The sequence below is a fragment of the Mesocricetus auratus genome, unplaced genomic scaffold, assembly GCF_017639785.1.
Source record: "Mesocricetus auratus isolate SY011 unplaced genomic scaffold, BCM_Maur_2.0 Super-Scaffold_100010, whole genome shotgun sequence".
NCBI classification, from domain to species: Eukaryota; Metazoa; Chordata; class Mammalia; order Rodentia; family Cricetidae; genus Mesocricetus; species Mesocricetus auratus.
The window spans coordinates 38,023,661-38,049,182 of NW_024429194.1; the positions used below are offsets into that span (position 1 = coordinate 38,023,661).

General features: G+C 37.0%; 1 protein-coding gene across 5 annotated transcripts in view; it reads right to left on the reverse strand.

The window, feature by feature from the left end:
* Positions 1 to 25,522, reverse strand: part of Spag16 (sperm associated antigen 16) — an 809,062-nt gene that overhangs the window by 454,813 nt on the left and 328,727 nt on the right. The gene's annotated exons all lie outside the window — the stretch shown is intronic.

Below are 25,522 nucleotides of genomic sequence, written 5' to 3' on the forward strand. Positions count from 1 at the left end.
ACAAAAATAGGCAGGTAGACCAATGGAACCGAATCGAAAGCCCTAATTTTAACCCACACACCTATGAACACCTGATTTTTGACAAAGAAGCTAAAACTGTACAGTGGAAAAAAGAAAGCATCTTCAACAAATGGTGCTGGCATAACTGGGTACTGGTATGCAGAAGACTGCAGATAGATACATGTTTATCGCCTTGTACAAAACTTAAGTCCAAATGGATCAAAGATCTCAACATACATCCAGCCACACTGAAACTTTTAGAAGAGAAAGTGGGAGATACTCTTCAACGAGTTGGTACAGGAGACCACTTCCTAAACATAACACCAGTGGCACAGGCACTGAGATCGACAATTAACAAATGGGACCTTCTGAAACTAAAAAGCTTCTGTAAGGCAAAGGACACAGTCAAAAAGACAAAAAGGCAGGCCACAGAATGGGAAAAGATATTCACTAACCCTACATCTGACAGAGGGCTAATCTCCAAAATTTACAAAGAACTCAAGAAACAAGTCTCCAAAACACCAAAGGATCCACTTGAAAGGTGGGGTACAGAGCTAAATAGAGAATTCTCAGTAGAGGAGGCTAAAATGGCCAAGAGACACTTAAGAAAGTGCTCAACATCCTTAGCCATCAGGGAAATGCAAATCAAAACAACTCTGAGATACCATCTTACTCCTGTCAGAATGGCTAGAATCAAAAACACCGAAGACAATTTATGCTGGAGAGGATGTGGAGAGAGAGGAACACTCCTCCACTGCTGGTGGGAATGCCGACTCATACAGCCTCTTTGGAAATCAGTATGGAGATTCCTCAGGAAAATGGGAATTAATCTACCACTAGACCCAGCAATTCCACTCTTAGGCATTTATCCAAATGAGGCAGGTTCATACAACAAGGGCATCTGCTCCACTATGTTCATAGCAGCATTGTTTGTAATAGCCAGAACCTGGAAGCAACCTAGATGCCCCTCAACTGAAGAGTGGATAGAGAAAATGTGGTACATTTACACAATGGAGTATTACTCAGCAGAAAAAAACAATGGAATCTTGAAATTCGCAGGGAAATGGATAGCACTGGAAGAAACCATCCTGAGTGAGGTAACCCAGTCGCAAAAAGACAAACACGGTATGTACTCACTCATATATGGATTCTAGATATGGATCAGGATAGTGCCAGTCTGCACCTCCACAGATAGAGAGTCTGGGAAACAGGAAAGAACCTAAAAGATATGCATATATGCATAGTACCCAAGAGAAGAGGATGGAGACAAGATCCTCTGATGGGGATCACGGCGAGGGTGGGGGGAGTGGGACCTGGGAAGAAGAGAGGGGGTAAAGAGGAAGGAGTTGGTCATGGGGGAACAGGAAGTTGAGGGGGTGGGTGTAGAATAGGGGGAAGAGGGAATCATAGGATCGAAGACAGATCAGGCACCAGAGTGACCTCGAGTGATCTAAAGGGATAACACCAATTGGCAAGCTAAGCAATAGTGGAGGGATCACCTCGAATGCCCATCCCTGATAATGAACTTGATGTCTATAACCATCCGGGAGCCTTCATCCTGTGACTGATGGAAGCAGAGGCAAACACACAACTAAGCACTGAACTGAACCCAAGGAACCCAGTGACAGAGAGAGAGGAGTGATGAGCAAATTGGCAAAGAATGGGCTGGCAAAACCAGCAGAGACAGCTGATCTGAACAGCGGAGTGCTCTTGGACCCCAGACCGACAGTGGGGAGGCCAGCATGGGACTGATCTGGACCCCCCAAATGTGAGTGTCAGTGAGAAGGCCTGGGCAACCTATGGGGCCCTGAGCTGTGGATCAGTGTCTATCCCTGGTATACAAACTGTCTTCATGTGCCTATAGCACAAAGAGAGATGCTCTCTCAGCCTGGACTCTTAGGGGAGTGCCTTGACCCTACCAAGAGTAAAATGACAGACTCTAGATATCCCCTATGTGGAAGGATTTGGCAATAGGGTGGGAGGGAGGGGGGGTAGGGGAGTGCGGGAGGAGGGGAGGGAGAGGGAACTGGGATTGACATGTAAAACAAGCTATTTAAAATTAAAATAAAAAATGATAAAAAAAGATGGAAAATACACAGAGAGTCTGGATACTGTACGCTATTGTGTTTTTCAGTTTTTTCATTGCTAAGGAAGGAACAACTGATAAAGTACACATGTTTATAAATGCCGCTAAATTAATTCAACTTATATCTTTTGAAAATACCTTCACTTCAAAATTTAAGTATAATGATATGTTACTTGGGAAAAGAGATTTTACTTATGTTTTTACAGAAAATGAAAAGCTGAGGATTCCTTCCAGGCTTCTGTGGTTTGACAAACCAAGACCCCCAGAAGCAGTGGACCAGGTGTTCCAACAACTGAAATAGCTAAGATTATGGAGCTTTACAGACCCTGAAAATACTTATACAGGTTATAAGGTTTATGAGTTTTGTCATGATCCCCATGGTATGAACAGCGCCCCCTTCCAGCACGAAGCAGTTTGGAATGAGCAACGTCCTAATTCCCATCTTGTTTATAAATCTTTGTTTTCATTTAAATGGGTTGTTTATAATTGGTTAATGATCACAACCAATCTCCTTTTAATGGTAAAAAGGGGAATTATGGTATGGGTATTGTTTTTCATTTATTGATACAAGTTCAAGGTCAATTTTGTGATGTGTATATTTTTCCTCTTGATTAAGTATTATGCTTATACTGATCTTTTAAAATTTAATGCATAATTGAATACAGACTATAGATAGTTACTTATAATAGAATTTATAGTTAGGTAAGTTAGGTTTTCTAGATATACAGAAATATATTTGAGATAGATAGTCTTCAAACCTTTCAAAGACCTTCAGAAAATGGCATTTAAAATGGGTTAGGGTTTTTCTTGACAATGAGAAATGTCTGCTCCTGGCAGCACCAATTACGTCTGAGATGGGCATCGAAGAAACTCATTATGGAGTTTGCTTTCAACATGGCAAGATTAGCCATTTGGGCAAGAAACTGCTCTTGCCTAGACTGTTTGACTGTTGTTGTATAATCTGGACATTCAGGACCCACAGGAAAGTGACTGCTGAACTCAGTTTTAAGGGTTCCTGCTTCATGGAAGAGTCTACGGGACTTTCTGCAGGACACAGAAAAATGACTGACAGACTGTTGATGCAGATGGACAGTTTTGAAATTTCCTACTTGGCTGAGAAATCTTCTGGATACATTGTGGCCTATGGGCTGAAGATGGATGCCCCAACATTACAGTAGAACTTCAGGTGACTGTCCAGGCAGTAAGATTTCTCTATCAATCCTAGTGTTTATATATTATCCTTCTGTGGTCTTTGATGGAGTTGAAGACAGATAGTTATAATTATAGTTTTCCTTAGTTATGATAAAACATAAGCTACATATAGGACTTTGGACTCACAAGAATGAGATAGATGATATTTTCTTTAAATCTTACTAAATGTTGATAGAAAAAATGTTGTAACTGTGTTCTTACTTGATAACTGTTCTGTTATATATAATTTGACTATGCTAAAGTTAAGACCTTTCTTTTCGTTTAAACAGAAAAGAGGAGATGTTGGGGAAGTCCTGTGCATTTGTCAATAAAGCACTGTCTGGCCAATAGGGAATCTAGATAGGAGGGACTAGGAGTTCAGAAGGACTCTGGGTAGGAGAAACACAAGAGAGTCAACATGTAACGCCATGGGGTAGGAAGCCCGGAACTATTATCTGGTAAGAAACATACTTAGATTAACAATTATGGGGTAATTACTTAAGTCAGAGCTAGCCAGTAAGAAACAAGCAAGGCCAACAGCTTCATAATTAATATAGCCTCCTGTGTGTTTATTTGGGACTGATGTGGCTCTAGAACCAGGCTGGCAGGAAAGCTCCTCTCAAAGAAAAAGCTTCTCTTTACAATAGATGCCTAAGAGTTTGAAGCTAACAGGTCTATGTAGTGATTTCTAGGCCAGCCAAGGTTACGTAGTGAGACTCTGTCTCAATAAAAACCAAACCAAACAACATACATAAAAGATTTTGTTAATCAAAGTTTTGTAAAGAAAAATTAGTGAGTGAGTGTGTATGTGTGTAGGCATACATGCATGCATGTTAAGGAGTACATATACACATACACATTGAAAACACCAACAGATTATGGTCAGATATCCACAAATTATAAGTTCTCTGATAAAATTAGTCTACTGTAAATAACTATTTCATTGTGACCATAAGGAGATTTCTGTGGTTTCTTTCATGGGGGGGGTGTCTCTGGAGTGACTTCACACATCTACATCTGAGGTCAGATTTCCAATCAGTTCAGGTGGTGAGGAGGAACAGGACCCTTGCTAGGCTGTGGGTTCCCAGATGAAGACAGAAGAGTCCTGTCCTCAGTCTCTGCCACAAATACATGTCTTTCTACAACTACATACTGACTTGCCTCTCCAAGATGTTTTCAAAAGTTCTAATTAAGAAGAATAATAAGTTCCCACTTAATGTCTTCACAGCACCTGTTCCAAGTGCCACATAGTCACTTTACTTTAAATTTTGAATATAAGCTTTCTGCTTCTCTTTAACTTACTATTAATTATAATTGCAAGACATGAAGACAAAGGCCCTGTCACCTCATTCCCAAGTTAATAAGCTTGTGACTAGGGTGGAAATAGCACAAGAAAACATCTTTGAGGTTCAAAAAAAGAAGATGTGGGTGCACGCTAATTCTGAATCTTAATCAAGCCATGTCCCGATGAAGTATCCATGAGGTGTTTTGTTAAATAATATACTAGGCATGTTACATAAAATAATGTCCTGTTGCTGAGTGGTTTTTTTTTCTCTTTTATAATAGGAAACATTATTCAAGACCACATGATAGCTACTCAAATGCTTTCTTGTCTGTATTGAAACTCTTTCTTCATGGTAGAGTCACATAGGATAGTTTGTAGGGAATATGTGTAGGTGTATGGAGAACACTGCTAATTACCAGTAGAGTTGGTGACATAAGTGCCACAATTAGACTTTTCAAAGAAAAGAATATTATTCCAAAAAAGATTGTCACAAGAAAGACTAATTAGATACCCTTGTCTTTGCTTTAGGTAATTCAAATATGTGAATGTTTCCTTCACTTTGGTTCACAGGCTCTAATTATTGTCAAACAGAAGGTGGAGAGTGGGTTGAGAATAAATCAACATTAAAGTAACTTGTGTCCTATGACCTTAGGTTACAATTTACCTATTTTCTCTTAAAGAAAACATATACTCACAGTTTCTGGCTCTCCTCTGGCCAGCCACGACAAAATACACATACCATTCCCTTGACTGTTGCTCATATATAACTGCATCTTATGTTTAGGTATGCATGAGGATATGAACATTTACTTTTCCCGTTATTTAAACAAATATGTGTTGAGAGACTATAGAATAGAGTGAAAAACAGACAGGTACAGTCTCTCTCATGGGATTATGAATAAGTAAAGAAAAACAAAATAAACAAAATTATCTAGCTACAAAACAACCATAACAATGTAATATGACCATGACTGAATGAAAGATGTCTTTTTTCTTGAGTCAGTGAGGGGAGCTCTCATTATAGAGCTGAAATTCCAACTTAAACCCATGTAAGCAGTAGGAAGCACCTTCATGGTGATCTCAGTACAGAGAGTTCCAGGCACAGATAACTGTTGAAAAAGTGACAAGTCTGAGGGAAGTTAGTGCATTGAGGAAGTCTGAAGAAATCTAAGCAGAGTAAGAGGAAATCAAGAAAGAGAATTACATGAGAATGGAGAGGGATGAGAGAACAGTCAGTATCACGGAATACAGTGTCATGGAGGCTGAAGAACAAAGATTCATCCTGATAATTTTAAGGTTGTGATCAAGTATCTGAATATTTTTTCCTGTTTCTCAAAGGTTATTGTGATGGAGGATAAGGGACAGTGTGGCAGGGTGATAGCTGATAGAACTCTTAAGGGAGTAAGTCTAAAAAGATGTGGCTAGATGTTAGAAGGCACTCAGTCAGTCTTGTGGAGCTGATCCTCCTTAGAATGCTTTGTTGCAGAGTGTTGAGATGTGCATGATCGCTGCATTTCTGTGGCATCCTGTCTTACATGTACGCTCACCACTGTGATATTGTTTGCCAAGAGACCCTGGCCAGACTTGTGCAGAATCCACATGTTTCTGATTCACTGATCTATGAGGAAATGAGTTTCTTTGACCTGCATATTTTCTAGACTTGGGTATTTTAAGGTATCATGGAAAGTTGATAAATACAGTATATGAATGGAGCATAGCTGTTATTTTTAAAGGTATCTCTATCCATTGTGTAGAAAATGAGAATTGTGGAACAAGTAGGCAAAGAGAATACTAGCTAAGAGTGTACAGTAGTAACTCAAGATCATGGTTTTAGATTTTTTACACTAGAGATGCTCATCATTAATGCAGATGCTACTTTGGTGTGCTCATGTTTTCACCACTCTGAAGAAAATCCAATGCCTAACTAAAGCACATTAGAAACAAGTGTAAAGTGCAAAGGAAAATGCACAAAAGTCACAAAACTACTGTGTGTTCAGAGCACAGTAGGTTGTAAGCAGAAATTTAAGTTGCTGAGTCTCATTCATTTCAAAAGATACTAAGAAAGATTTTGTAAGAGAACACTCACCACTTCTCTGGTATTACAAATTTTAAAATCTTTGTTAAGGTTGGGATAGCATCACATTAATTTTTTTTTACTAAATAGGTTGGGGATTTCCATAGTTCATGCTCTAATTATCAGTGCTCTAATTGGAATCATAACAGCTAAATCACTTTGTTGTTGAACATTTTTCAGTTCAGGGACAGGGAGAGATACCAACAATTCTCTTACTTTGCCACATGGATGGCAGTGTCAACCACAATACTGGCAAGAAGACAAGATAAGAAGACACTGAAGTGTATGTTCCTAGACACATTTTATCATTGAAACTCACCCACTTAGGTAGCATTACAATATTCTTCCACGTTATCAGTTTACATTTATCATTTACTTCTGGATACATATTGGAACTTTTTCATTTCATGTCATTCATTTTTAAGGTATGCTCCAGAGCACCAATTTTACTTATTTTATTGTATCTTTGAGGATTTTATACAATGAGTTTTGACCATATTCACTCTCTCCTTCAATTTCTTTGACATTCGCCCTAGACTCTACTCACCTAAAATTGTGTCTTGGACTTGTTTCAGCCACCAAGGCCAGTTTTTGCTGCTTATCTTATATTCATGGGTATATGATCTTCCATTGGAGCACTGCCGTCTACCCAATATTATGAAGCTTTCCTCTATAAGTTGTTGAGTATGCTAGTGAAAAAAATCTACTTTTAAAATTGCACACAACTAAAGGAATTTGTACCTTTGAGGGGCAGATAAAATCAACACTACAACTTTGGTTAAGTAGGATGAGGAAGTCAAGGAAACAAGTGCAGTATTTGCAGGTCTATGAAACTGTCTCCAGGAACCTTCTTGCTACCTGAGCAGCTGAACATTTTATGCTACATGGTTTTATATGCACTGTACTCCATGTTAGGAAAATGCTGTAGTTCTTTATGGTTTAACAAGTTTGAGAAGTTATATTACACATTTATGCTCTTAAGAAACCCATTTCAATAATAAAGTTTATTTGGTTATTTCATGTTTCAGCAATTTACAAGAATTCTGTGTTGTTATGCATATAAAAATTTCCATTTCACATCCCCTTTAATATATTAGTGACACAGAATTGATTTTCTTCTAAAATGTAAAGCCAGATTTCTTCTCAGTAAGGGCTTTATCATAACAAATCTCTTTCCCTGAAGGATATTTAGAAATATTACCTATATATAATACAGGGAAAAGTGGTAAAATTAATATCTCTGAAATGTACTTGGGGTAAGTTTATATGTAGAAGTTTCTACAGAAATCTGAGCATGGTATTAATTTCTCATGTGTCATTAAACTAAATGTATTATTTTAATTTTTTAAATATTGATCACAGTTTTAGTATCTTCCTTATAAGTTTCTTAGAAATCAAAATAATTAGTAATATATAGTCTTATTATTCAAATATGTCCAATAAAATTCAGCAGGTAATTTTAACAAAACATAGCTTGGAATCATATAATTAAACCAATATAGGTTCTTTAATTTTAAGCGAAAAAAATGTCCTCAGACTGCAAGTTTCTACCATCTTATCTCATTTAGGTTTTCATTTATTGGCAAGGACTGATGGAGACAAAAGGTAGGAACCTGATCTCTGAGTTTGACACTCACTGACTGCCACTTTTGACACTGGTTAAAGCATGAAAAAAACTGTGTTAGCCTAGTACATCAGTGTTCAGTGGATGGGACACAGGAAGTAGGGGTAGAATATAAGAAACAGAAGTGAAAACTGAGTTTGCACAAATGCTTCACTAACTAATGCATGCAGTTATGTAAGTTGAATTCAGGAGTGGTCATCAGATGGGTAAAATGGAAAGAACACATTGAAGGAACAGAACTGGTTCTTCAATTAGGCCAACATGAGACTCGAACACACAAGACTGGTGGTATATGTCTACAAAAGAAGACTAGGTAGCTGGAAGTACATCTGCTTAATGACAAACTCACAAAAAGCAGAAACAGGAACTGAACTCTGAAACAGTTCAGCAGTAGGCTCCCACCTTGTCTCTTCAAGTCCTGTGCATTTAATTTTACAATTGTGTAGTGTAGCTGTAGTCCCTTCTATCAAATATGGAAGAAGTAAAAATGAAGAGCTGCTTGTAGACATCCTATTCTGCATGTATCTATTCACTTTATAGAACAACAAAGCAAAAAAACCACAAAAACATGACTGGGAGAGCTTTCAAACAGCAATGTATTTCAATATCCAGTGTGTGCCCAAATTTCTTTTTACCCAACACAGACCTACAATCCGTGAAAGCATAAAGGACTTCAGAGATACTCAATTACTTGACTTTGTAGCTACACTGAGAGCTACCAAATTCAGAGAAAAGTAAGAGGTAAATGCCACATCCAGTTCTTTCAAGGGCACTGCTTCCTTTTGTATTGGAAGCTCATGCACTTCACTACAGCATTCAGCGTCTGAAGTACAGACCCCTTCTCCAAGTCACTGAAGCCTCCACTGTAACATACAGCATAATATTTAGTTACTTTGGGCCTTATATGCATGTGTATGTGTATGAGTGTGTGCAATTTGGGTGCATTTTAAAACATTGTCCTTAAAACGGAGAGGGGTGCTCACTGCAAAGTTGAAGAACAGAGCTCTTACCTGGCTACAGAGCCTACCATCCCTTTAAGTCTGCTTACCTAATCTTGATTATACCCTCTATACTCTTGCCCTCTGATATACCTCATGCAGGTTGGAGAATTTATAAGCCTCTGCTTTGGGTGATGGAGTAACCTGCTTTGTTTTTTCTCAACCTTAGGTTTTGGTGACTTACATAAATTTACCTACTTAACAGTAAATTTAACCAAATATTGTATCTTGGAAGCCTTGTATTCATCATCTGTTGACCCTGTCGTCCTTGTTAATAGTGTATACTTACTAATGCATTCACTTAGGACATGTTCAAAGGTTGGGGGGTTTTAGTGTCAGGCAGTAATGTGAAATACTTGAGAATATTTTAGGTAAACAGTTACTGACAAATCAAAATAGAATGTTTCATAGAATTATAGAAATAATTCTTGCCCTAGCATATTTTTGACAAAGGAAATTATTTTATTTACAAGAATTAGCTTGTAGAAAATAAAAAAGACTTCAGATGTCTTATTCAAACATGTTTTTGGTTAAGATAATCACTAATTTGGATGTGGAGTGATGTACAGAGATTAGTCCTATTAAAACATCTATACCCCCACCAACAGGACTAGGGGACCAGGTAAACAAGGCCCTGTATCCAGGCCTGCCTTCCAGTGCCTGGGGACTGCTACAGAGCCTCCCCTCCTGGCAGGAGCCACACACCCCAGATTCTTGTTCTTCTCTTCCACCAATGGGACCAGGGGACCAGGTAAACCAGGCCCTGTATCTAGGCCTGCCTTCCAGTGCTTGGGGACTACCAGAGAGCCTCCCCTCCCAGCGGAGCCTAGGCACCCCCAGTTTCCTGGTCTTTTCCACCCACTGGACCTGTGCCTACAGACTGCCAGTGAGCCTTCCCTCCCAGAGTGACTTATGCACCCCAGTTTCCCAGTCTTCTTCTCCACCCACGGGACCAGGACTAGGACCAGGAAGAGAACTACCCAACGAAAGGAAACTCTGGTACCCTAACCACAAGATCAGTAATGGGCACTTTCTACATCCACTAGAAGAAGGGATGGAAAAGAAACAATACAAAAATACACATAGCAACAGAAAAACAAATATGACACTTCCAGATTCTAGCAACTCCAAACCAGCAAGACTCCAACATTCCAATACAAATTCATGAAAATGATATAGGCCATAAAAGAGGATATAGGAAAATCCCTCAAAGAAATGGAAGAAAAAACAAACCAAAAAATGCAAGAAATGGAAGAAAAGCAAACCAAAAAAATGCAAGAAAGGGAATAAAAAACACACCAAAAAAATCAAAAAGTGCAGCATATGGACTAAAAGGTAAAGCAAAAATTGCAAGAAACAATTAAAACATTGCAAGGATAGAAAACTGAAATAGAGACAATTAAAAAACACAACCTGAAGGAAGACTGGAAATAGAAGAGCTGGGCAAATGGTCAGGTACTACAGATGCAAGCATAACCAACAGAATATAAGAGATAGAAGAGAGAATCTCAGGTGTTGAAGATATACTAGGAGAAATTGATTCATTGACCAAAGAAAATCTTAAGCTCAACAAATCCCTAACACAAAACTTACAGGAAATATGGGACCTCATGAAAAGACCAAACCTAAGAATAATAGGTATAGAAGAAGGTGAACAAAAACCACCTCAAAAAGGCAGAAAGTATATCCAACAAAATCATAGAAAAAAACTTTTCCAACCTAAAGAAAGACATGCCAATGAAGGTAACAAGAAGCTTACAGAACACCAAATAGAGTGAACCACAAAAAAGTCACCTCAACAAATAATAATCAAGACCCCAAATATACACAATAAAAAAGAATATTAAGAGCAGCTAAGGAAAAAGGTCAAGTAACATATAAATGCAAACCTATCAGAATTACACCTGATTGTCCATGGAAACTCTGAAAGCCAGGAGGTCCTGGATAGATATTCTATAAACACTAGGAGACCATGGATGCCAGCCCAGACGACTATACCCAGCAAAGCTTTCAATCACTATAGATGGATAAAACAAGATATTCCATGACAAAACTAGATTCAAGAAATACATATCCACTAATCCAGCCCTAAGAAAGTTGTGGAAAGAAAACCCCAACCCAAGGGAGTTAACTACAACCTGAGAAACATAGGCAATAGATAATTCCACCTTAGCAATAGCCAAAAGAAAAAAAGGCTGGAGTTTCACACATAATTCCACCAGCAACTATTCCAAATCAAAGAAGAATGAGCAATCAATGATCATTAATATCCCTCAATATTAATGGTCTTAATGCACCCATTAAAAGACATAGGCTAACAAAATGGATTCGAAGACAGAACCCATCCTTCTGCTGCATACAAGAAACACACCTCAGCCTCAAAGACAGACATTCCCTCAGAGTTAAAGGTTGGGAAAAGAATTCCCAATCAAATGGACCCAAGAAACAAGCGGGGTAGCAATCCTAATATCTAACAAATTAAACTTTAAAATAAAATCAATTAAAAGAGATGAAGCAGGTCATTAAATACTCATCACAGGAGAAATCCACCAAGATAAAGTTTCAGTTCTGACCATCTATGCCTCCAAAGAAACATTACTAAAACTCAAATCACATATAAAGCCCCACACACTTATATTGGGAGACTTCAACACCCCACTCTCACCACTAGACAGGAATACCAGACAGAAATTTAACAAAGAAGCAAAGGGGCTAATAGAAGTCATGACCCAATAGGGATTAACAGACATCTATAGGATACTCCATTAAAATAAAAAAGAATATTCCTTCCTCTCAGCACCACATGGAACCTTCTGAAAAATCGACCACATACTTGGCAACATGTCAAACCTCAACAGGTACAAATAATTTGAATAACTCCATGCATCTTATCATACCACCATGCATTAAAATTAGAATTCAACAAGAACACAAATTGCAGAAACCCTACAAACTCATGGAAATTGAATAATGCACAATTTCACCATTCATGGCTCAATGAAGAAATAAAAAAGAAATTTTAGAATTCAATGAGAATGAAGATACAACATACCCAAACTTATGGGACACTTTGAAAGCAGTGCTACAATGCAAGTTCATAGCACTAAGTGCCCACATGAAGAAACTGGAGAATAGTTACACTAGAGATTTAACATCACAGTTGAAAGCTGTAGAACACAAAGAAGAAAAATAAACCTAGAAGGAGTAGATGCCAGGAAATAAACTGAGGGCTGAAATCAATAAAGTAGAAACTAGGAAAACAATACAAAGAATCAATGCAACGAAAAGTTGGTTCTTTGAGAAAATCTACAAGATAGAAAAACCTTGTCCAAACTTACCAAATGGCAGAGTGTGAACATGCAAATTAACAAAATCAGAAACAAAAAGGGGGACATAACAACGGACTCTGAGGAAATTCTAAGAATCATCAGGTCATAATTTGAAAACCTATACTCCACAAAATTTGAAAAGTTAAAGGAAATGGACAATTTTCTGAACAGCTATCACTTGACAAAATTAAATCAAGAACAGATAAGCAATTTAAATAGACCTATAACACCTATGGAAATAGAAGCATTCATCAAAAGTCTCCCAACCAAAAAAAGCCCAGGTACAGATGTCCTCAGTACAGAATTCTACCAGACATTCAAAGAACAGCTTATACCAATTTTCTCAAAGTATTCCACACAATATAAGCAGAAGGGTCTTTGCCAAACTATTTCTATGAGTATGGAGACTCCTCAGAAAAATGGAAATAAGCCTATCACAAGACACAACAATTACACTCCTAGGCATATATCCAAAAGATGCACATTCATACAAGGACATCTGTTCCACTATGTTCATAACAGTATTACTTGTAACAGCTAGAACTTGGAAGCCACCTAGATGCCCCTCAACTGAAGAGTCGATAGAGAAAATGTGGTATATTTACACAATGGAGTACTATTCAGCAGAAAAAACAATGGATCCTGAAATTTGCAGGCAAATGGATAGCATTAGAAGAAACCATCCTGAGTGAGGTAAACCAGTCACAAAAAGGCAAATATGGTATGTACTCTCTCATATTTGGATTTTAAACATAGATCTGGGGAGTGCCAGCCTACAATCCCATGGCCAGAGAGTCTGGGGAACAGAACCTTCATCCAATGGCTGATGGAAGCAGAGGCAGACTCCCACAGCTAAACACTGAGCTGAACTCCAGGAACCCAGTGATAGAGAGGGAGGACTGATGAGCAAAGGGGTTAATACTGGCCTAACCCCCAGAAACAGTTGACCAAACAAGGTGGAGCTCTTGAATTCCAGACTGATGCCTGGGAATCCAGTATGGGACTGATCAAGACCCCCTGAATGTCGGTGTCAGTGAGGAGGCCTATGCAGTCTATTGGGCCTTGGGTAGTAGATCAGTATTTATCCCTGGCATACAAATGGATTTTGGGTGCCCATCCAACAATGAGAGATGCACTCTCACCCTGGACTCTCGGGGGAAGGTCTAGGCCCTGCCCTGGATGAAATGACAGACTATGGACACCCCCATGGAGGACCTCACCCTCCCTGGGGAAAGGAGGGGCTTTTGGGGAGGGTTGGTGGGAGGGTGTCGGAGGAGGGGAGGGAAAGGTAGAGGGACCTGCGATTGATATATGAAGCAACCTTGTTTCTCATTTAAATTTAAAAATAAAAATTTAAAAACAAACAATCAAAAAAACAACTACAACTATGTAGAAGATTCTGTGAGTAGGGCAAGTTAGCACCGAAACCCTCTGCCTTCAGAGGCCTAAAGTAGCTGTGGTCACATAAAAATCAAGCCCCAAACTTCTTCCCAGCATCGTTGTGACCCTGTCATATGGCCTTCCCTCTGATTCCCTATGTGAATCATGTAGCATGTCTCACTCAATAATAAGTCTGACTCCTTGTGGTACAAGATCACCACACTCCTTTTTCCTCAAGAGTCCTTGATATGAAAATACCATTCCTTTACTAGAGGGCCTGGACTCAGCCTCAGATCATGTCAGTTTATCTTAAACATTCCCCTTTCTCCTTGCTTCAAGTCCAAGTCACCTGACTGTTTTGCAGTGTGTGTTCTGCTAATGTTGGTGTATGTTCCTAAGAGTCACTCGTTAGAAGCTTTATATTCAGATGCTTACACTGATAGTATTTGAAAATGAGATCTTTGCAAAGATTAGAATAATAGGAGGCCATGCAAATGAGTATCCCATGATACTCATTTAAAGTGCCTTTAAAAGAAGAGAGAAATTTGAGAATGCAAGCTACTGTTCTTTTGTGGCACCTTCAACCATATTGCATGATAGCAGGAAAACCCTCACTAACGTATCACCTCCAACTTAGACATTCCAGATTCCAGAATTGTGAGAAATGCTTTTGTCTTTATGAATTATCCATTCTCAGGTATTTGTTTGTAGTAACTCAGACTAACATACATACACTGAGTTTAGGACTTTGAAAAGAACCCTCAGTTTCTTTTTAGGTAAAAATGGGTATACTACATATCTTATATATAACTTTAGATAATTCATAAAGTGTACCTAAACAGTAAATATTAGGTATTGTTTATTCTAATTTTTAAGTTGTTTATCTTAAGTATCCTTTTCTCAAACAGTAAATGTTCAGGAAGTTTATAATGAAACATTATGTCTCCCAAATATATCCATCCAAGCCCAAGTCCCTGGAGTTGAGAAAACACTTGGAATTGGGGAATTGTGTTGAAAGTGAGGAGTGATATAATCAGAAAGTTCACAAAGAATGTGGCTAGTCAGAAAGACACGACAAAGACTTGCTGAGTCACTGTTATGAATTTAGCAAGAACTGGACTTGGTCAGATTCCATACCTGGTAACTTGAGAGAAAAACTTCACACTTAATCACTATATTTATGGTAGTTTTCATATCATCAGTACAAAATGAAGTGAGCCAAACAGTGGAGTAACAAAGGAAGCCAAATTTAATTCAAAATATAGATAATCTTATTTCATAGATTATAGTTTAATCTAGTATAACATCTCATTCAATTAGATTAGATGCGCTCAATAAAAGCCAATCTATTATTTGACTCATAATCATATTATTTGTGTCAAACTCAACAACCTGGACTGAACAATATAATCTCACATACTCATTTATTTTTTAATGATATTATTAATAAATTTGAGACTCAGGACAATATTGCAATCCAATAAAAATGACAAAAGAAAGCACGTTTTGAAAAATAAGAACCTAAGTGCATGCTCAGTAAAACAAAACAAGAAATACATTGTTTTAAGGGTTTTTTCAGATGCTCTCAGCAGATAATTCCAATATTGATGTGTAATTAACTTAAATTAAAATATATTATAATTAATTTATATCAGTGTGTGTCATGTTATAGCATTAACGATTAAGACATACCTTACTTTTTATAGCATTACAATGTATACGTATACATTTTCTAAATGTCTTCCAACTGATTTTATCCATTTTTAATATTGTAAGCTTTCTTTCCCTAAAACTAAAAGGTGAAACTACATTTCAAATTAGTAATTTTCAGACTTCCTTATAACCTAAACAGTGAAAATATGCTTATGATAGTTAATCTGTGAGAAAATAATCATGATTTATCTCATGTTAATTATCTCACTGACTAATGTTTTGTCACAGGTGGATACTTTTCCTCAAATAACCTTGAGATAGTACCATTTTGACCAAAGGTTCAGCCTTAAAATAAAAAATATAAGTAATCAAGAAGGATCATTATGAATATTTCATCTTTGTATTTGTCTTTGCCACTAGGCATTTTTATCTTTGGTTTGTTTCCTCTGATTTGAGACATGACCTCACTCACTGTGTAGCCCAGTCTGGCCTTGAACTTAGAACCCTGTTTGACAATAGCGTTTCTAACTCCCTGACCTTAAAGCAGTTGGTAGAAGAAGAAATTCTTAAAGTAATGCATTTGCTACTCTCATGTGCTTGTACTCTTACTGTTGCAGTTCTAGCCCTCCCAAATTTATCACCTTCTATAGTATGCAGATGAATATCAGCTCTTAGAGCTTTCTGCTTTCCCCATCATCCATTCCTTGTTTTGACCTCTTCACAATATAACTTGTAGTATCTCAGCAAACTCTGTAAAATGCTGAACCTCTGCCAACAAATGGGATGCTACGATTCTTTTTGAGTTTTCTGTTGCTATAACAGAACATGTCATGGCAAGTTATAAAAGAAAACTTTCTATTTGGGGCCTCACAGTTCCAGAGGGTTAGAGTCCATGACCATTATTGCAAAGAGCATGGCAGCAGGCAGGCAGATGTGAGGCTGGTGAAATAGAAGTGAGCTTACATCTAACCCACAAGCAGGAAGCAGAGAGGGGTGAGGCAAGCAGGAGCTCACTGAGAATTTCATGGGCCACACCTTTTCCAACAAGGCCATATCTTCTAATCCTTCCTAAAAAGTTCCACTAGCTGGGAACCAAAATGCAAATATAATGACCCATGGGGGGTGGTGGGCATGGTGGATATGGTGTTGGAGGCATTCTCTTGCAAACCTCCACTCTAGAAAATGTGGCCCAGGATGAGTCTTGCAGAAGTCTTTGATGAGAAAGTGTGGAATAGAGACAAAAGGGGATAGTTTTTACTCTGTATCAAACCAGCTGTCCTGACACTTTAGTTCATTTAGGTACAGACATTGGTGTCTAGTTATAAATAGAACCACTGTCTTGCTGACTTTCCCTGAGTATAAGCATGAAGGACCAGACATTTAATGACATGGGTAGAGTGTTTATAACATGCTTCACCAGATCAATAATTGCCATGTCGGGTCCTGTCTCGAAGATCTTTGTTACTCTGAAAATTGTTCTTTTTCATATTTCACCCATTTATGGTTGTGAAAATAAAGAAATTCCTTATACTACTTAGAATTTATTAACACATTTTAAGTGCATTATGAGTAAGAGTTTAATTAGAAGACTGGGGAAATTTCTCAGTTGGTTAAGCACCTGGCATGCAAGCATGGGGATTACAGTTTGAAGATTCTATATGAAATCTGGAGAGTCCTGTTGGTTACACATAACTTTAGCACTTTGAGGGGGGCAGGAAATTCTTGGGGTAAGATAGCTAACTAGAATAGCTGATCAGGAACCTTCTAATTCAGCGATAGAGTCTGCCTCAAAAAATATAGTGGATAGCAATAAAAAAGATAACCAACATCAACTCTGTGCTTCAACATACCCACAGACACATCTACCAATATACATGCAAACACACATACACACATGAATTGTCAGCACACATAGTTAGGCAAAGTAAAATAATTTGAGTCAGCAAATTAAAATGATTTTGATGTTAAAATTTTTACATTTAGTATTTTATGAGCTTGCTTTTAATGAGTTTACACAATAGAAGTATTTTAACTATCTTATGAATTAAAAGTTGTTTGAGGGGACTGGAGAGCAAATAAGGTAATATCTGTGACATATGAATGAGTGAATGAATGAATGAATGGAAGATACTTTTCAAGTATTACTTATGGCATGTCTCTATATACTAATAAGATAATAAAAACTTTGTCATGGTAAAAACTTTGCCTACTTACAATTAATTTTGAGACAATCTCTTCTTTTGTGTCATATCTTATCCATAGCCAATTAGCATATGTTGATGTCTTACCAATACAAAAAGGTTGTAAAATTTCTTTTCTGCATTATTGGATGTGTCATCTTACTTATTTAATTTTTTGACACCTGAATACTGATGAGTCCTATGAATATCATAAAAATATTATACTCTTCAAGTTTCATGTATATTAATTTTCTTTAACCTAATAATCTCTAATCTGTCAAAAATTCCAAAAATTTTTTGTAAGTCTTTGAAGTCTTGTTAGAAACAAGAGATGACTGAACTTACCATTTTCACCTTGTCTATCAACTATAGCCCGTCTTTATCAAGTACCATAATTTCGCTATAATTTTTGTTCTTTCTTTTGGCTTCATGTTTCCATCTAATCTTTGAATGATAATTAGGCTGAGACAGCTCTTCTGTGTAGGCTGATCCTTCCTCATTTTCCCCATTCATTGCTTCAAGTTTCCTTTGGCCTCGCTGCTAAGGTATTGGAAATGTCAAGAGCAGTGGGAAACTTTCATGTAAAATAAGTGTTCCCTCATCTATTCGCCTGTTTTCTGACAGTCTGAAGACATAAGGGTAACAATTAGGAGGCAAGCAGCTCCTTGACCTTTAGGCTTCACTTTTCTTATTCCTGATCTTGCTGCTCCTCAAACCTTCCAGTCTGAACAATAAGCAGTAGATGCTTTTGCAAAAAACACAAATAATTAAGACTGATTTTTTCACATTATACTTACTATCATAACAATGACAGCTCTTAACAAACTGTTGACTTCATCAAAAAATAGTGTTTATTCATTTCCTGATTTTAAAGCTTGATATAAATATAATAGGGGTCTTTGGAGGACAGAAAGGACATGGTTTTAATAAGACTGACCATGCAGTATATATATGGCCTTGGTATTTTTAGTTAGAACTTATACTGTCTTGTGCTTTGGGGCTTTTGGGGCTTCTGTTGACTCACAGGTCAATGCTGTGAACTAAGTACATAGATTTACAACAATATTTATTATAGTACCTTTGGTTTGGCTATGAACTAGGTTCTTAACCATGTAACACATTAAATCCTTAAAATGTGTTTGCATTAGTATTGCTTATAATAATAATAAACCTTTTTCTATATATAAGAAGCAAAGATTTTCTATTCTATTATTTTCTTAAGATTCTTTTTTGTCATGACAAAGATGTATATTATCCAGATAAATTAGTTTTATTATTCAATATCCCCATGAAAAACAGCAGACTAATACATACTGTCAGATAAATATTTAAGTCCCCATCCAAAGACAATTAATACACACAAAGACAGAACAAATTACCTTAGAATTTCATTTTACAATGAACTGATACCTCTAATATCTAGTGTGGAGCATTCTTAATGAAGCAATCAAAATATTAGTTTACCAAGCAATGAATAAAGCCTAACATATACACATCTCATTTTTAACAAACAGTTCATGGCTGAGAAACCCTGTCACATGTGACAAATACATGCAAGAGTATCAAGTGCTTACATATAAATTGTATCCAATACTTTCTTTCTAAAGAATAAACATACCCTATCTCTTGCTATTAAATGAATCACAAAAAGGGAAAATAAAAATAGATAACAAATAACTCAGAGAAAACTGCAAAAGAGGTCTACTTAAAATTGTACAATTGAAAATGAATGATACATATTATAATATACTATATATATACATATATAATATATTATGGTTAAAATCTTAGTCCCTTGTATGCATTATTGATATAGCAGATGCTTCTCTGTATTATCCATGGCAGAAAAATTTTATGATTAAGTTGTTCAAAATTTGCCATCCTAACTTTATTATGAACAGTATTACAGTGGACTTATTACATCAGTCTTAGAAGGTCATATGACATGGCTCCAATTCATAAGAAGTTAGAAATGCATACATATACATGCTTTACTCTGAATTTAAAATCATTGAGTAATATATTAATCCAGGTTTGCCATTAAAATATTCTGTTTCTCATCACTAATTCAATGAATATTTAAATATTTTTGTCACTAAGCTACAGCCTCAAAACACTAACATACAGTATTTATTAAAGAATTTGAAGATCTACTATTGAATTTATAATGTTTTCAATAGATCAGCAATAATTACATTCTACAAGAACAAGTATGCCATATATTCAAAAATTAAGTCATCAATTAAGTAATACTTGGCATTATGTTAAAAAACTTGTCTTTAACTTTATTTTAAACAAAAAATGAATGAAACAGAAAACACATTAACAGTTAAAGCAAACCTGCAAGCACACACACCAAAATAATAATGCAAATATGATATACATTAATGCTAGAGTTAAATGACTTTCAAAAGTGAATTTTATTTCCATTCAAATGAATTTTTTATTTGTTTTATTAAGGAAGAATTTTCTTCAAGGGAAGGAAAATGACACAAACATCCATGACACTAAGTCAATGAGTGATGAAATGGAAACTGAATTCTTTGCTTTCCTACCACCACTATGTGCTGCCAAGTAACCACTCTTGTTCCCACTCATCTCCCAAGGGAAGAAGCTACCATGTAAGTGTCTATCATTAGCTTACTCATTGCTCTTACCTCTATCATGTTCAAGTCTAATTAGTACATGGAAAATGGCAAATGGAATATAGGTAGCATTTCTCCTTCTTTTCCAAGGAAAATCAATTTTAAAAAATTACATTTTTTCAAAACTATTACATTATAAAATACAAATTTTTGTAAAAACTATTACACAAGCAATAAAGCAACAAAGCTTGTCTTGTTTACAGGACTTAGAAATGTCACATCCACAGATGTACTAGTTGGCAGTAAATTGACTTTGCTATGGTTATTAAGCCTGTTTGAGACAACAGCAGGGACCAAAATTAGGACGAAATACACTCCAGGATCATCTCCTCACTCACACACCACTGCATCCTCTTTACCCACTTGTAATGATCAATGTTCAAGCTTTTGCTCTTCTTTGTTTCCAACAATTTCACAACAAACTGCAATACCCCCCATTACACTAAAAAATGCACTATGGCACATGTGCATCACCATCACCACGGTCACCAGCACCATCATCATCGTATTATCACCACTACTACCACCACCATCACCACCACCTGCTTCTGTTGTTCCTGATCTTTTCTAGGAGGTAAAATATCACCCACTACTAACAATGGAAATTTTTCAATCTTATCTTCAGGAAGACTTCCTACAGGAAACCTATTTGAGTTCTTTTAGCAGGTCATTTTCTAGACTTGAATGTCCACTGTTAACTTCAGACAATAAGTCTACTTATTCTGCTTTGAATGGATTATTCTTCTCAAATTAGTGAATAGTAATCAAACTTTCAAATTTTCCAAAATTATACAATGATTAGTTCATTTCTTATTCATACTTTCAATGGTTTCTATTCAAACAATACCAGTGCTAGAGTTTATCACAGACAGGAAAAGAACATGGCTTTTATTCCATTTTGAGTTTTGTCATGTTGAGTAACTGAGTGCCTTCTCATAAAGCACCATAAATTCCACGCCTCTTACAATGTTAACTAAAATTTCCAGTGTCTTCAGGATGATTTTCATCAGTTATCAGGGTCATTACTTCTTTTGGCATCAGAGACCTGGCCTGAATATGATAGTTATTAACATGAAATAACTAAAAATATAAATTCCTTTTCCTTCTAATTCACTCCTTATCAGAATCTTAATGGCCAATTCTCTTGTGTGGAATTACTATCCAATTGGAGGCAACCACACTAAGAAGAGATATGCCTTATTTTGGAAATGGCCTGTTTTAGAGGCTGATAGGGCACATCAAGGTAATTACAAATGGTAGATATAGAGAGCATGCTGAACATTTACCTGTCCCTCTGGGGACATTGTTAGCTTAAATCTTCTCTTCCTACAGGGTCAGCATTTCCTCTCAGCATAGTGACACATTTCCCCCTTTTCTTCCCCATCTCCTTTCTACAGCTGTTATCAGGAAATCACACATTTCATTTCAAAAGACATGCTTTAAATTGTAGCTCATAGGGAAAGGAGCAATTCTGCACTGTGGGGTTGAGCTGGACTACAATCAACCCCCAAAACTTCATTGACTGATGGTATGGTTGGACGAGTGCCACACACTGTACACACCAAGTTTACTGCTGAGCAACAATAATGTCATATTTCAGGCTGTGAAGTATGTTCTCTTTTAAGGAAACTTGCAATGCATGGTTAAAAAAGGAAAGTGCTTTTAGAATTGTTGTCTTTGGGTAGCTGAAATACGTTAGAGAGTTCCCAGAGGGTTTTAGGGTTTTGTAAGTTGATTTGCCTACAGAAATTTAAAGAACATTTATTTTAAATAAAAAGTTTATTGAGATAGTAGACATCTTCATAGGAACGTTTTAGGCTTCCTTTACTACATAGTAACAGGCACTTAGAAATGAATTTGGCAAAATACATCGACTCACTTGGGACTCACTTGGTTCACAAGAGACCTAAAATAGTGTAAACCCCTGGCCCTCAGCCTTCAGTTTGAATCTATTTTTAGGCATATTTTAAAGCATTCCAAAGGTATTTAAAAGTCTCTGTTCATTAGTCATCTTGGACTGCAGGAAAATCTAGATGGATCCATAAACACTAAACTTTCAGAAAACAGCAAAAAGGCCAAGATGGCCAAGACAGGAAAAATGGCAATTGGAGGCTCATAGTCCTACTTTCTGCTTTCTCTAGAAATACTAGAGTGGTAAACTTTGGCTTTACCATTTCTTAGAATTTATATCACCATACAAAAATGCAAGAGGAACTGGGGTTTGTCTAGGCACATTAAGGCAAAGCTACTTCTTAGAATGCAGGTTTTATCTCTGAACCTTCCAGGAGACCTCAACTTTTAGGCAAACCAAAATATGATATAGTGCTGTACCCTTCTTTTGAGAAGTCATCTAGTTGTGCCTGTCAATCACCTAGCCTAGTGTCCATGCTATATTAAAGGTGGCTCACCTGAAGCCACCCTAAGGGGACAAAAGGAACAATTATCTTTTCAATGATACTTATATTCCAAGAAAATTTATCTAACGTTTCCTAAGTCCCTTGTAGAAGTCCCACCACATAGTTCTAGTGCCTGGTTACTTTTCTCATTTACTCAGGAAAGCATAACTTTTTCCTTTCCCCAATTTTAAACTCTTTTTCTTTCATGTACTGGTCATCATAAACAGAGTTTCCCTAATAATCTGGGCATTCCTACTTTCAATATTCAATATCCATATCTCTAAAACCTAAAGAACACAAGACCATTAGTTCTGGGGAGTAGAATATGCTATTTGGCAGATTGTCAAGATTATTCTCAGAATACTACTGCCTAATACAGAAACATGTAGGATGGCCGACAACAGTGAAGAAAATCCAAAACCCAGCCTAGAACCAAGGTCTCTCTGGCCTTTTCCTTTCAAGGCACTCTGAAGCAGAGAGGGCTTTTCTCTGAAGTTTCTTTTTAAAGGACGTCCTTTCAGGAGTTATTTAACTACTTGAGACTGACTCCCTATGAAATATTAACTTCCAGGAAAGGATGCTGTGGTTAACTCCATACATAGAGCCCTCAGAATCATGTACTTAACTAACACAATATTCTATTCTGCCCTCAGGAAGAAATGAAAAAAATAAAACACTGAAAGTTTAAGTACTGGCAGAAAAATAACAGAGTACCGACAGATCACAAGTAAGAGCAGCAAACTGTAGCTATATGGAAAAAGCATATTTTTAAACCTCTAAGTATTCTGAGAAACATGTTTTTTCATGCTTAAAGTTTAGCCTTGCAGATTCATCAGATTCATTTGTATACCTTGTATTCATTTCCCCCCCTCTCTCTCTGTCTCTCTGTCTCTCTGTATCTCTCTGTCTCTGTCTCTCTCTCTCTCCCTCTGTGTGTGTGTGTGTGTGTGTATGACTTAACAACTCATTGCCTTTGTGCTTGATTTAAAGACTAGCCTGTAAATACATTCTATTCCTCTCTTATGTAGTTCCCAGGAACAGCAGTAAGTTGTTATCTAGTATGTTGATTGTCCAGGAAAATGGGGTGTGGTATTAGAGAATCAGAGTATAATTCATGCTCATCTTTTAAAAATATGCCATTTGAAAAGAAAGGAAGCTACAGCGTCTTCTGCAGAAAGATATGAAAGCAATAATTGACTGCATAGTGGGAGCTCTAAGAATTAGGATCCCTGAAGGAAATAATCAGACTAAGAAAAAAATTTCTCATCTCAAGAGCCCCACCACCAGGAGAAACACTCATTATCTTTGTTAAATCTCTCTACCAGTTCTAGTAACTGGAACCAACCTCTAAATTTACATATGTACATTTCTTACCTTGTGTTTAATCTTTTTTCTATAAACTACAAAACTGCTAGGGGCAAGACAAGCTGAGAATTTTTCTCTGCTCCATTTTGGCCAAAACTGTGTATAAATTCTTATGCTTTCCATGTCTCCTTTGACCACTGAGAGTTAAAGTAACTACAGTGGTATCTAAAACAATGAATATTAAAATAAAGATTGCAACGTTCAAGACTATCAGAAAGATGACTGAAGCCAATACAGAGAAACCACGAGTACCCCTTTGGAAGTGGTGTCTTTAGTGAGAAATACCCCCATAGACAGGTTCCTGTTTTGAACATCTGGTTAGTCCCAATTTGCTATTGTTGTTTGGAGAAGTTATTGAATCTCTAAAGGGTATGCATTCTTTCTGGAGAAAGTGTGTCACTGGGGGTGGGCTTTGAAGCTTGGCAGCTTTTTCCCACTTCCTGTTCCTTCTCTCTACTTGTGTATGGATGGAAATGTGATCAGTCAGCTTTTTGTACCTACCTCCTGCTTGTTGCCATGTTTTCCCTGCTATACTGTACTCTATTCCTCTGGAAGTATAAGCCACAATAAACCCATTTTCCTTATGTTGATTTGGCCATGATACTTCATCACAGCACTAGCAAAAGACATGCGTATGTCTATGTACTTCTGAGAATGATAGAAAGTAGGAATAAATACACATTTTGGAGTTGACATAAAATTCATTTCACAGAGGAATAGCTTTGCTAGAAGAAGAAAACATAAATTTTGGATGTAGGCATTCTGTCACATGTGTGTATAATCTTAGCATTCAGAAGGTAAGGTAGAAGGATTACCATGAATTTGATGCTAGCTTCTGTTATATAGTGAATTTCACAGTGGCCTCAGATACACAGTGATATCAAAAGAAGAAGAAGAAGAAGAAGAAGAAGAAGAAGAAGAAGAAGAAGAAGAAGAAGAAGAAGAAGAAGCAGGAGGAGGACGAGGACGAGGACGAGGACGAGGAGGATGAGGAGGAGGACGAGGAGGAGGAGAAGGAGGAAGGGAACGGGATAGGGAAAGGGGAAGAAGAGAAAGAGAAGAAGGAGGAAGAGAAAATTATTTTGTAAAGTTCATATAAAGTCAGTTTATGAAGGATGTATGGGAAACTCATAAACATCCTTTGGATGGCCATTTGTCAACATGAAAGACTAATAATAGTAACTCAGAAACAGCACGGCACTTATTGCAAATGTAGTAAACTCCAACAATGATGGTTTACATTATTCATATTTGAATGAGATAAAGATACGTCATTTAAAAATGCATGAAGCCTTTTATTCTACAGAAGCATATGT